The 13376-nt window shown below is 37.8% G+C and overlaps 1 long non-coding RNA gene across 3 annotated transcripts in view; it reads right to left on the bottom strand.

The window, feature by feature from the left end:
- Nucleotides 1-1022: 1022 nt before the first annotated feature.
- LOC144581935 (uncharacterized) overlaps nucleotides 1023-13376 on the bottom strand; it is a 122681-nt gene continuing 110327 nt past the window's right edge. For 2 of the 3 annotated variants that reach the window (XR_013533410.1, XR_013533409.1), the window contains 2 exons: nucleotides 9497-9667; nucleotides 1023-1194 (listed from right to left, as the gene is read on the bottom strand). This is a non-coding gene — a long non-coding RNA (uncharacterized LOC144581935). The remainder of the gene's footprint in view (nucleotides 1195-9496; nucleotides 9668-13376) is intronic. The other variant, XR_013533408.1, reaches the window with a different exon arrangement.

Here is a 13376-nt window from a genome sequence, read left to right on the forward strand (position 1 = left end):
TCCAATTCAGGGTTTTAGATAATGCCAATGTGGTAAGACAAGATACTCATTTACTGCCTTTGGGAAAGATCCTTTGACTGTTTTCCAAGAAACTACTGGCACAAATCTACTTTTAAATTTGTTAGATTTGTGCTCATTCTACAAAGCACTTCTTTTGATGGCACGTCAGATACTTGCTATTGACATTCTTGTGATTTGCTTTATCACACTTTTGTTCCCATATAAAGTTTTCCTCATGTACTTCACAGTTAAGGAGTTCACACAGCCACTTCCAGAGTCCCAGTCTGAGAGTTAGTTAATCAGACTGGGAACTTCATGTCCTGCATGGGAAAGAAGCCGGCTATGACAGGGTTCAGGTAGCGTTGTCTGGGCTTGTTTGGTTGGACTCCTTCTTGGACAATGCTAGGGAGGAATGATGGTCATGTTTATTCTCTGGGTCCTCCTCAAACTTGAAAATATTTTTTTCTAGTTGCTAAAGTATATTATATATATATATATATAAACTACAAATTACTGCAACACATGACATGAAACTTGAACATGTGTCCTGATTATTTTCCCCAAAGAAAATTAATTTTTACAATTCTATTTGCATTCCAATACTTTTTCTTTCCTGTTCATAATATTATCTTTCATTTTTATAAATACTCAGTTTTGCTTTTTTCATTGAATTTGATATTTTGACCTACAATCCCTGCCAACTTGACCTTTTAAAAAATCAATTCTTCCCAGACATTCTACAATGATTTGTGAAGGTGTGTGTCTTATGAGCAAATATATTAAATCATCCTCAAATTTAGTGCTGAACCATCACCTACCTCTTCTATGCTCACTGTTGTATATGAGCTTCCTCTCCAACAAGTAACATATTCTAGAACTTGTTTTCATCTTTAAGTTCATCAGTATCTTTGTGGGGGTGTTTCCCAGACAAAATGGGATATTTCTTAGGAGTTCATGGACACATGATTTTAAGAATCAGACAAATATATTTAAATGTAAATTCAAAGAAAATGTTCTTAAAGCCCAGTTAAGTGATTTTTTATATTAAGATTTTACTGAATTCTGTGTCTGCCTCACATTAATCAAGTTGATATTTGGCAAGGAAAGACGACATTCTGTGTAGAAATTTTCCCTGAGTACCTGTGACAAAGAGGTTGTGTTAACAGCAAGTCAACCATCCTGGTGGAGTGGGATCTGAAAGAAAAATAATAATTATAAATAATAAAATTTAAAAAGCAGGTCATCCCCTGGTTTCTCTTTTACTGTCTTCCACAAATCTCTACCCCCAACTACTTGATCTAATAAAAGCCAAAAAGCAAGTACTTCCTTTTTTTCAAATTTTATTTTATGCTAATACAAACATCTAAAATGAAATCTGCTTAATAAAAATTTTAAGTGTATGATACAGTATGATTGACTATAGGCACAATGTGCACAGCATTTCCCCAGAGGGTACTTATCTTGCTTGACTAAAACTTTATCCCCATAGATTAGTAACTCCCTATGTCTTCTCCCCTCAGCCTCTGACAATCATCATTCCATTTTTTTGTTTTGTTTTGTTTTGTTTTAGACAGGATCTTGCTCTGATGCTAAAGCACTGGGGTGCAGTGGTACAATCACAGTTAACTATGCCTTGACCTCCTGAGCTAAGGTGATCCTCCCACCAGAGCCTCCCAAGTAGCTGGGACTACAGGTGTCTGCCACCACACCCAGTTAATTTTTGCTATTTTTAATTACACTTTAAGTTCTGGGGTACATGTGCAGAATGTGCAGGTTTATTGCATAGGTCTACATGTGCCATGGTGGTTTGCTATACCCATCAACCATCATCTACATTAGGCATGCCTCTTAATGTTATCCCTCCTCTGTTCCCCAAACCCCTGAAAGGTCCTGGTGTATGACTGTCTCTGCCCTGTGCCCATGTGTTCTCATTGTTCAACTCACACTTAAAAGTGAGAACATGTGGTGTTTGGTTTTCTGTTCTTATATTAGTTTGCTGAGAATGATGGTTTCCAGCTTCATCCATGTCCTTGCAAAGGACATGAACTCATCCTTTTTTATGGCTGCATAGTATTCTACAGTGTATATGTGTCACATTTTCTTTATCCAGCCTATCATTCATGGGCATTTGGGTTAGTTCTGAGCCTTTGCTATTGTGAATAGTGCTGCACATATAAACATACATGTGCATATGTCCTTATAGTAGAATGATTTATAAACCTTTGGGTATATACCCAGAAATGGGATTGCTGGGTCAAATGTTATTTCTATTTTTAGATCCTTGAGGAATCGCCACATTGTCTTCCACAATGGTTGAACTAATTTACACTCCCACCAACAGTATAAAAGCATTCCTATATCTGAACATCCTCTCCAGCATCTGTTGCCTCCTGACTTTTTAATGACCACCATTCTAACTGGTGTGAGATGGTATCTCGATGTGGTTTTGATTTGCATTTCTCTAATAACCAGCAATGATGAGCCTTTTTTCATATGATTGTTGGCTGCATAAATGTCTTCTTTTGAAAAGTGTCTGTTTATATCCTTTGCCGACTTTTTGATGGGGTTGTTTTTTTTCTTGTAAATTTGTTTAAGTTCTTTGTAGATTCTGGATATTAGCCCTTTGTGAGATGAATAGATTGAAAAAAATTTCTCCCATTCTGTAGGTTGCCAGTTCACTCTGATGATAGTTTCTTTTGCTGTGCAGAAGCACTTTAGTTTAATTAGATGTCATTTGTCAACTTTGGTTTTGTTGCCATTTCTTTTGGTGTTTTAGTCATGAAGTCTTTGCCCATGCCTATGTCCTGAATAGTATTGCCTAGGTTTTCTTCTAGGGTCTTTATGGTTTTAGGTCTTATGTTTAAGTCTTTAATTCATCTTGAGTTAATTTTTGTATAAGGTGTAAGAAATAGATCCAGTTTCAACTTTCTTCATACGGCTAGCCAGTTTTCCCAATGCCATTTATTAAATAGGGAATCCTTTCCCCATTGCTTTTTATCAGGTTTGTCAAAGATCAGATGGTTGTAGATGTGCAGTGTTATTTCTGAGGCCTCTGTTCTGTTCCATTGGTCTATATATCTGTTTTGGTACCAGTACCATGCTGTGTTGGTTATAGCAGCCTTGTAGTATAGTTTGAAGTCATGTAGGGTGATGCCACCAGGTTTGTTCTTTTATTTAGGATTGTCTTGGCTATGTGGGCTCTTATTTGGTTCCATATGAAACTTAAAGTAGTTTTTTCCAATTCTGTGAGGAAGGTCAGTGGTCACTTGATGGGAATAGCATTAAATCTATAAATTACTTTGGGCAGTATGGCCATTTTCACAATATTGATTCTTTCTATCCATGAGCATGAAATGTTTTTCCATTTGTTTGTGTCCTCTCTTACTTCCTTGAGCAGTGGTTTGTAATTCTCCTTGAAGAGGTCCTTTACATACCTTTTAAGTTGTATTATTAAGTATTTTATTCTCTTTGTAGCAATTGTCAATGGGAGTTCACTCATGATTCAGCTCTGTTAGTCTGTTATTCGTATATAGCAATGTTCGTGATTTTTGTACATTGATTTTGTATCCAGAGACTTTGCTGAAATTGTTTATCAGCTTAAGGAGATTTGGGGATGAAATGATGGGGTTTTCTAAATATACAATCATGTCATCTACAAACAGACAATTTGACTTCTTTTCATAAATGAATACCTTTATTTCTTTTTCTTGCCTGATTGCCCTGGCTAGAACTTCCAATACTATGTTGACTAGGAGTGCGAGAGAGGGCATCCTTGTCTTCTGCTGGTTTTCACAGGGAATGCTTTCACCTTTTTTTGCCCAGTCAGTATGATATTGGCCATGGGTTTCTCATAAATAACTCTTATTATATTGAGATACATTCCATCAATACCGATTTTATTGAGAATTTTTAGCATGAAGCGCTGTTGAATTTTGTCAAATACCTTTTCTGCATCTATTGAGATAATCATATGGTTTTATCATTGGTTCTGTTTATGTGATGGATTATGTTTATTGATTTGCATGTTGAACCAGCCTTGCATCCCAGGGATGAAGCTGACTTGATTGTGGTGAGTGAGCTTTTTGATGTACTGCTGGATTCGGTTTGGTAATATTTTATTGAGGATTTATGCATAGATGTTCATCAGGTATATTGGCCTGAAATTTTCTTGTTTTGTTGTGTCTCTGTGAGGTTTGGGTATCAGGATGATGCTGGCATGATTCCCTATTTGGAATATTTTTTTCTCTCTATTGTTTGAAATAGTTTCAGAAGGAATGGTACTTTCCTTCTAAATGGTACACGCTCCTCTTTGTACATCTGGTAGAATTCAGCCATGAATCTGTCTGGTCCTGGCCTTTTTTGTTGGTAGACTATTAATTACTACCTCAATTTCAGAACTTGTTATTGGTCTATTCAGGGATTTGACTTCTTCCTGGTTTAGTGTATCTGTCTAGGAATTTATCTGTTCTAGATTTTGTAGTTTATTTGTGTAGAGGTGTTTATAGTATTCTCTGATGGTATTTTGTATTTCTGTGGAATCAGTGGTGATATCCCCTTTATCATTTTTTATTGTGTCTATTTGTTTCTTCTCTTGTTTCTTCTTTATTAGTCTGGCTAGCAGTCTAGTTTGTTGATCTTTTCAAAAAACCAGCTCCTGGATTCATTAATTTTTTTGAGGTGTTTTTCATGTCTCTATCTTCTTCAGTTCTGCTCTGATCTTAGTTATTTCTTGTCTTCTGGTGGCTTTTGAATTTGTTGACTTTTGCTTCTCTAGTTCTTTTAATTGGGATGTTAGGCTATTGATTTTAGATCATTTCTGCTTTCTCTTTGGGCATTTAGTGCCATAAATTTCCCTCTACACATTGCTTTAAATGTGTCCCCGATATTCTGGTATATTGTGTCTTTGTTCACATTGCTTTCAAAGAACCTCTTCATCTCTGCATTAATTTTGTTATTTACCTAGTAGTCATTCAAGAAGAGAGTGTTCAGTTTCCATGTATTGTGTGGTTTTGAGTGAGTTTCTTAATCCTGAGTTCTAATTTGATTTAACTGTGGTCTGAGAGACTGTCATGATTTCCATTCTTTTGCATTTGCTGAGGAGTGTTTTACTTCCAATTATGTGGTCAATTTTAGAATAAGTGCAATGTGGTGCTGAGAAGAATATATATTCTGTTGACTTGGGGTGGAGGGTTCCGTAGGTGTCTATTAGGTCCACTTGGTCCAGAGCTGAGTTAAAGTCCTGGATATCTTTGTTAATTTTCTGTCTTGTTGATCTAATATTGACTGTGGGGTGTTAAAGTCTCCCTCTATTATTGTTTGGGAGTCTAAGTCTCTTTGCAGCTCTGTAAGAACTTGCTTTATGAATCTGGGTGCTCCTTTATTGGATGCATATATATTTAGGATAGTTAACCCTTCTTGTTACATTGATCCATTTTCCATTATGTAATACCCTTCTTTGTCTCTTTTGATCTTTGTTGACTGAAAGTCTGTTTTATCAGAGACTAAGATTGCAATCCCTGATTTTTTTTTTTTCTGTCCATTTGCTGGGCAAATCTTCCTCCATCCCTTTATTTTGAGCCTATGTTTGTCTTTGCATGTAAGATGAGTCTACTGAATACAGTACACCCATGGGTCTTGACTCTTTATCCAATTTGAGCCAGTGTCTTTTGACTGGGGCATTTAGCCCATTTAAATTTAAGGTTAATATTGTTATGTGTAAATTTTATTCTGCCATTATGATGCTAGCTGGTTATTTTGCCTGTTAGTTGATGCAGTTTCTTCACAGCAACAATGGTCTTTATAATTTGCCGTGTTTTTGCAGTGACTGGTACTGGTATTTCCTTTCCATGTTTAGTGCTTCCATCAGGAGATCTTATAAGGCAAGCTGGGTGGTGATGAAATCTCTCAACATTTGTATGTTTGTAAAGGATTTCATTTCTTCTTTGCTTAAGAAGCTTAGTTTGGCTGGATATGAAATTCTGGGTTGAAAATTCTTTTCTTTAAGGATGTTGAATATTGGCCCCCACTCTTTTCTGACTTGCAGAGTTTCTGCAGAGAGATCCACTGTAAGTCCAATGGGCTTCCCTTTGTAGGTAACCTGACCTTTCTCTCTGGCTGCCTTTGACATTTTTTCCTTCATTTCAACCTTGATGAAACTGATGATTATGTATCTTGGGGTTGCTCTTCTCGAGGAGTACCTTTGTGCTGTTCTCTGTATTTCTTGAATTTGAATGTTGGCCTGTCTTGCTAGGTTGGGGAAGTTTTCCTAGGTAATATCCTGAAGAATGTTTTCCAACTTGGTTCCATTCTTCCTGTCACTTTCAGGTACACCAATTAAATGTAGGTTTGGTCTTTTCACATAGACCTATATTTATTGGAGGCTTTGTTCATTCCTTTTCATTCTTTTTTTCTCTAATCTTCAATCTCTGATATCCTTTCTTCCACTTGATCAGTTTGGCTGTTGATACGTTTGTATGCCTCACAAAGTTCATGTGCTATGTTTTTCAGCTCAATCAGGTCATTTATGTTTTTCTCTAAACTGGTTATTCTGGTTAACAATTGGCCTAACTTTTTTCAAGGTTCTTGGCTTCCTTGCATTGGGTTATAACATGCTCCTTTAGCTTGGAGAAGTTTGTTATTACCCATCTTATGGAGCCTATTTCTGTCAATTTGTCAAACTCATTCTCCCTCCAGTTTTGTTCCCTTGCTGGCAAGCAGTTGCGATCCTTTGGAGGAGAAGAGGTATTCTGGTTTTTGGAATTTTCAGCCTTTTTGTGCTAGTTTCTCTGTATCTTCATGGATTTAACTATTTTTGGTATTTGATGTTGATGACCTTTGGATGGGGCCTCTGAGTGGATATCTGTTTTGTTGATGTTAATACTATTCCTTTCTGTTTGTTAGTTTTCCTTCTAACAGTCAGGCCCCTCTGCTGCAGGTCTGCTGGAGTTTGCTGGAGGTCGACTCCAGACCCTGTTTGCCTGGGTATCACCAGTGGAGGCTGCAGAACAGCAAAAATTGCTGCTGTTTCCTCCTCTTGAAGCTTTGTCCCAGAGGGGCACCCACCAAATGCCATCCAGAGCTGTCCTGTATGAGGTGTCTGTCAGCCCCTACTGGGAGGTGATTTCAGTCAGGATGCACGGGGATCAGGAACTCCTTGAGGAAGCTGTCTGTCCCTTATCAGAGCTCAAATGCTGTGCTGGGAGATCTGCTGCTTTCTTCAGAGCTGTCAGCCAGGAACATTTAAGTATGCTGAAGCTATGTCCACAACCACCCCTTCTCCCAGGTGTTCTGTCCCAGGGAGAGGGGAGTTTTATCTATAATTCTCTGTCTGGGGCTGCTGCCTTTCTTTTAGAGAAGGCCTACCCAGAGAGGAGGAATCTAGAGAGGCAGTCTGGCCACAGTGGCCTTGCTGAAGTGCACTGGGCTCCACTCAGTTCGAATTTCCCAGTTTTATTTGTTTATACTGTGATGGTAGAAGCCTTAGCAATGGTGGATGCTTGTCCCCCTACCAAGCTCGAGCATCCCAGGTTGACCTCAGACTGCTGTTCTGGCAGTAAGAATTTCAAGCCAGGGGATCTTAGCTTTAGTGGCCACTGTGGGGGTGGGACCCTCCAAGCCACTTGACTTCCTGGCTGTAGCCCCCTTTCCAGGGGAGTGAACAGTTCTGTCTTGCTGGTGTTCCAGGTGCTACTGGAATGTGAAAAAAAAATCCTACAGCTAGCTTGGTGTCTGCCCAAACTGCTGCCCAGTTTTGTGCTTGAAACCCAGGGCCTTGGTGGCATAGGCACTAGAGGGAATCTCCTGGTTTGCTGGTTGTGATGACTATGGGAAAAGCACAATATCTGGGCCAGGATGCACTGTTCCTTCTGGTAGAGTCTCTCATGGCTTCCCTTGGCTTGGAGAGGGAAATCCCCCAACCCCTTGCACTTCCTGGGTGAGGTGACAACCCACCTTCTGTGGGCTGCACCCACCCACCGTCCAGCAAGTCCCAATGAGATGAACTGGGTCTCTCAGTTGAAAATGCAGAAATCACCCATCTTCTGCATCCGTCTTGCTGGGAGCTGTAGACAGGAGCTGTTCTTATTTGGCCATCTTGCCAGGAACCTCCAATTTTTTTTTTTTAGAGAGGTGGTTTCCCCATGTTGCCCAGGCTGGTCCCAAACTCCTGGCCTCAAACAATTCACCCACCTTGGCCTCCCAAAATGCTGTGATTTACAGGTGTGAGCCACCACACTCAGCCTTCCACCCTTTTACTGTATGGATTCGAGCATGTTACATACATCATATAAGTGGAATAATGCAGTATTTGCTTTTCTGCAAGTAGCTTATTTCAGTCAGCATAATGTCCTCCAGTTTCATGCACATTGAATATTACTCCAATGTATGCATTTGCCACATTTTGTTTATCCATTCATCTATCAATGGACATTTAGATTGTTTCCATATCTCAGCCACTGTGAATAGTGCTACAATGAACATGCGAATGCTAATATCTTTTCAATATGCTGATCTCAATTCTTTGAATAAATATCCAAAAGTGGGTTCCTGTATCATTCGGTAGCTCTATTGTTAATGTGGGGGAAACTTCAATACTATTCTCCATAGTGGCTTCACCATTCTGCATTCAAGTATTTCAATTTCTCTACAGCCTCAGAAACGCTTCTCTTGTTGTTTTTGTTTGTTTGTTTTTGTTTTTTTAAATAACAGCTCCTAACATATGTGAGGTGACAAAAAAAATCTCGTTGGGGTTTTAATTTGCATTTTCCTGATAATTAGCTATGTTGAGCATTTTCTTCATAAACTTGTTGGCCATTTGCATGTCTTCTTTGGAGAAATGTCTATTTATGTCCTCAGCCAATTTTTAAAATGCGTTTTTAATAAACACATAATTGCATGTATTTATGAGGTGTTCTGTGTTTTTTGATACATGTATACAATGTGTAATGAGAAAATTAGGATACTTAGCATATTCATGCCCTCAAACATTTATCATTTTGATGAAAAAATTCAAAATTTTCTTTTAGTTGTTTTGTAATATATAATATAACATTGTTAATGTCATCATCCCTCTGTGCAACAGAACACCAGAACTTTTTCCCCTATTATCTAACTGTAACTTTATACCAATCTTTTCCTATCTCTCACTTCCCACTACCCAGTTAGCAGTTATTTCCTACTGAGTTATAGGAGTTTTAAAATATATTTTGAAGATTAACTCTTTGCCAGATATATGATTTACAAATATTTTCTCCCATAGGTTTCAATAGAATGCCTCTCACTCTGTTGATATTTCCTTTGCTATGGAGAAGCTTTTTTAGTTCAATATAATCCCAGTTGTTTATTTTTTAATTTGTTGGCTGTGCTTTTGGTTTCATATCCATGCCCTTTCAAAGTAAATCTTCACTCTACATGTATGTTTGAACCACAATTCAATATTCTGAAGAGTTTGGTAGTGTCTTGGTTGGGTAGTGGGTAGTGGGAAGAGAAAGACTCTTACCTTTTCATCTATTACCGTCAAACAATCCTGTCATAGGAGAGAAAGGTCAACATCTTCAAGCTATATGGCAGCTTTCTTCTTTGCATGCTGCTCTTTGGAATGTTCAGGCAGAAGACTGATGTGTGGCAGGCCCAAAAGAAGACAGAGATGTGGGTTCGGCGTCTCTGTTGTCTGGGGATTAAATGTCAAGACAGTTGTCTGTAAAGAACTCGAGCAAAAATACATTTAAAATTTTCATTTCATGCTCATTCCAAATTTTAGTTAAATGAAGTGACCATAAAAAAATAAACTGAAAAGACTCTCAAGGGATCCATAGAAGACTAAGACTTGAAAAGTCTATTTAAGGAATACACAGTAAAAATTATTATTGCATCTGTGTTTGGGGTATGATAAAATATACAGTAAATGCTAACATCTGGTTTGTTGTCTATGTCCTGATTTTATGCATACTTACAGAAATGTATGTTTTACATGAATAAACAGAAGATATAAGGTTATGTATAAAAACCATATAAGGCATATATTAACCATGACATACTTGACTAAGATTTATGTTTTCATGTTCCAGAATGAGAATACCTTTTAATTTTTAATTTCTCCTTCTCATACTGCCTTTGTCTGGTTTTCTTATAAATATTATCCTCGTCTCACAAAATTAATTGGGAGGTATTCCTTCTCTATCTAAGACAAATTTTGTATATTAGGAATTATTGTTTTCTTGAATATTTGATAAAACACAGCTGTGTTTTATCTCATTCTATTATCATTTGGGGTGTTATGACTACTTTATTATCCTACTTCATTACTGATTATATTCTATTCAAGTTTTCTATTTTTTTCGAGTCAAAAGTTCAATTCATATTTTTTTTTAATTTGCCATTTGACTTAAATTTTTAAATGTATTACCCTCAAGCTGTTCATAATTTTATGTTATGGTCCTTAAATATTTTACCTATTTATAGCATTATTTCCTTTATTATGTTTTAAATTGTGTCTTATCATTTTCTTAAAAATCTTCCCAAGAGCTTACCTATTGCTGTATTTTTTTCAGAAGCAGCAGTTTCTAGTTTTGTTAATCTTACTGTTTGTTTTTTTGTCTTATGTTTTGATGATTTCTAATCTTATTATTTTCTTTATTTGGTTTTCTTTGCATTTGTACTTTTTGTTGTTGTTGTTGTTTGTTTTTTGTTTTTTTTCTTTTTTTTAAGATGGAGTCTTGCTCTGTTGCCCAGACTGGAGTGTAGTGGCATGACCTTGGCTTACTACAACCTCCGCCTCCTGGGTTCAATCAATTCTCCCACCTTAGACTCCTGAGTAGCTGGGATTACAGGCACCCACCATCATGCCAGACTAATTTTTGTATTTTTGTAGAGATGGGGTTTCATCATGTTGGCCAGGGTGGTTTTGAACTCCTGACCTTAGGTGATCCACCCGCCTTGGCCTCCCAAAGTGCTGGGATTATAGGCATGAGCCACCACGCCTGGCCCTACACTGTTTTCCTAATTGCCTGAGTTAATCATTTGGCTTGCTTGTTTTTATGTTTTTACTTTCTAATATATGGTTTTCTGACCCTACACTTCCTTCTAAGTACCACAATAACATTCCTTTTGAGTAGAACTCAAGCAGTGTTCTATTTGGTTTTATATAATGTGTTTTGTTAAGTGAGAAGACATTCATAATTTTCACCATGATTTCTTCTATTATTCAACAATTGGAGTATTATATTCTTTTGGTTATTTATATAGACAATTTCATTATGGTCAGAGAATGTGGTCGTGCAATTAATTCTATAGGAGTCCTAGTCATTAAGATTTTTTATGTCATATTTATGTTCACTTTGTAAAATGTTTCATGAGAGTTTGTAAAGAACAAATATTCTCAAACCATTAAGTTTCTACAGAAAACATGCCCATTCACACAGCTTGTAAATTGTGTGCTTCAAACATTCTATAACCTTTCTTTTTGTTTTCTTTGATACATCATTTTTGAGAAAAGTTTATTAAAATTTCCAACAATTGTAGAATTATCAAATATTCCACGTAATATTGTAAGTTTTTGCTTCATATATTGTGAAGTTGTCTTGCTATGTGCATACAAGCTCAATATTTATAACTTTTCAATGATTTTCCCTTGTTATTAAAAAATAATACTTATACTAGTCATTTCCTTAACGAATATTTTTGTCTAATATTTTTATTTCTATCTCAACTTTCTGTAGGTTAGCAGTTGTTTGGTACAGCCTTTGTTTTTTATTTTTTGTCCCTTTACAAATATGTTTAAATTACATTTCCTTTGAACAACATAATGGTAAAATACACATGTAATATGGTTTGGCTATGTCCCCACCCAAATCTCATCTTGAATTCCCATGTGTTGTGGGAGGGACTTGGTGGTAGGTAATTAAATTATGGGGCAGGTCTTCCCTGTGCTGTTCTCGTGATGGTGAATGAGTCTCACAATATCTGATGGTTTGATAAGGGGAAACCATTTCACTTGGCTCTCATTCCCTTTGCATGCTGCCATTCATTTAAGATGTGACTTACTCCTCCTTGCCTTCCACCACGATTATGAGGTTTCCCCAGCCACATGGAACTGTAAGTCCAATTAAATCTTTTTATTTTGCAAATTCCCCAGTCTCAGGTATGTTTTTATCAGCAGTGTGAAAAAGGACTAATACAGTAAATTGGTACCAGTAGAGTAGGCCAGTGCTGAAAAGGTACATGAAGATGTGGAAGCAACTTTGGAACTGGGTAACAGGCAGAGGTTGGAACAGTTTGGAGGGCTCAGAAGAAGATAGGAAAATGTGGGCAAGTTTAAAACTCCCTAGAGACTTGTTGAATGGCTTTGCCAAAAATGCTAATAGCGATACAGACAATTAAATCCAGATTAAGGTGGTCTCAGACGGAGATGAGGAACTTGCTGGGAACTGGAACTAAGGTGACTGTTGTTATGTTTCAGCAAAAAGAGCGGCAGCATTTTGCTCCTGCTCTAGAGATCTGTATAACTTTGAACTTGAGAGAGATGATTTAGGGTATCATTCAGAAGAAATTTCTAAGCAGCAAGGTATTCAAGAGGTGACTTGGGTCCTGTTAAAGGCATTCTGTTTTATAAGGGAAGCAGAATATAAAGTTCTAAAAAATCACAACCTGACAGTGTGATAGGGAAGAAAATCCAATTTTCTGAGGAGAAATTCAATCAGGCTCTAGAAATTTGCATAAGTAACAAGAAGGTAAATGTTAATCCCCAGGAAAATGAGGAAAATGTCTCCAGGTCTTCATAGCAGCCCCTTCCATCACAGGTCCAGAGATCCAGGAGGAAAAAATGGGTTTTTGGGCCAGGCCCAGGGTCCTCGTGCTGTGTGCAGCCTAGTCACTTAGTTCCCTTCATCCCAGCCACTCCAGCCATGGCTAAAAGGGGCCAACGTAGAGCTTAGGCCATGGCTTCAGAGCATGCAAGCCCTAAGCCTTCACAGCTTCCATGTGGTGTTGAGCCTGCAAGTGCACAGAAGTCAAGAATTGGGGTTTGGGAAGCTTTAACTAAATTTCAGAACATGTATGGAAATGCCTGGATGCCCAGACAGAAGTTTGCTGTGGGGGAAGGAGGGATTCTTACGGAGAACTTCTGCTAGAGCAGTACAGAAGGGAAATATGGGGTCAGAGCCCTCACACTGAGTCCCTACTGGGGCACCATCTAGTGGAACTGTGAGAAGAGGACCATTCATTGTCCTCCAGACCTCAGTATGATGAATCCAACTATAGCTTGCGCCATGTACCTGGAAAAGCCACAGACACTCAACACCAGCCTGTGAAAGACACCAGAAGGGGGGCTATATCCTGCAAAGCCACGGGGGTGAGCTGCCCAAGATTATGGGAGCCCACTT

The sequence above is a fragment of the Callithrix jacchus genome, chromosome 3, assembly GCF_049354715.1.
Source record: "Callithrix jacchus isolate 240 chromosome 3, calJac240_pri, whole genome shotgun sequence".
Lineage (NCBI taxonomy): Eukaryota > Metazoa > Chordata > Mammalia > Primates > Cebidae > Callithrix > Callithrix jacchus.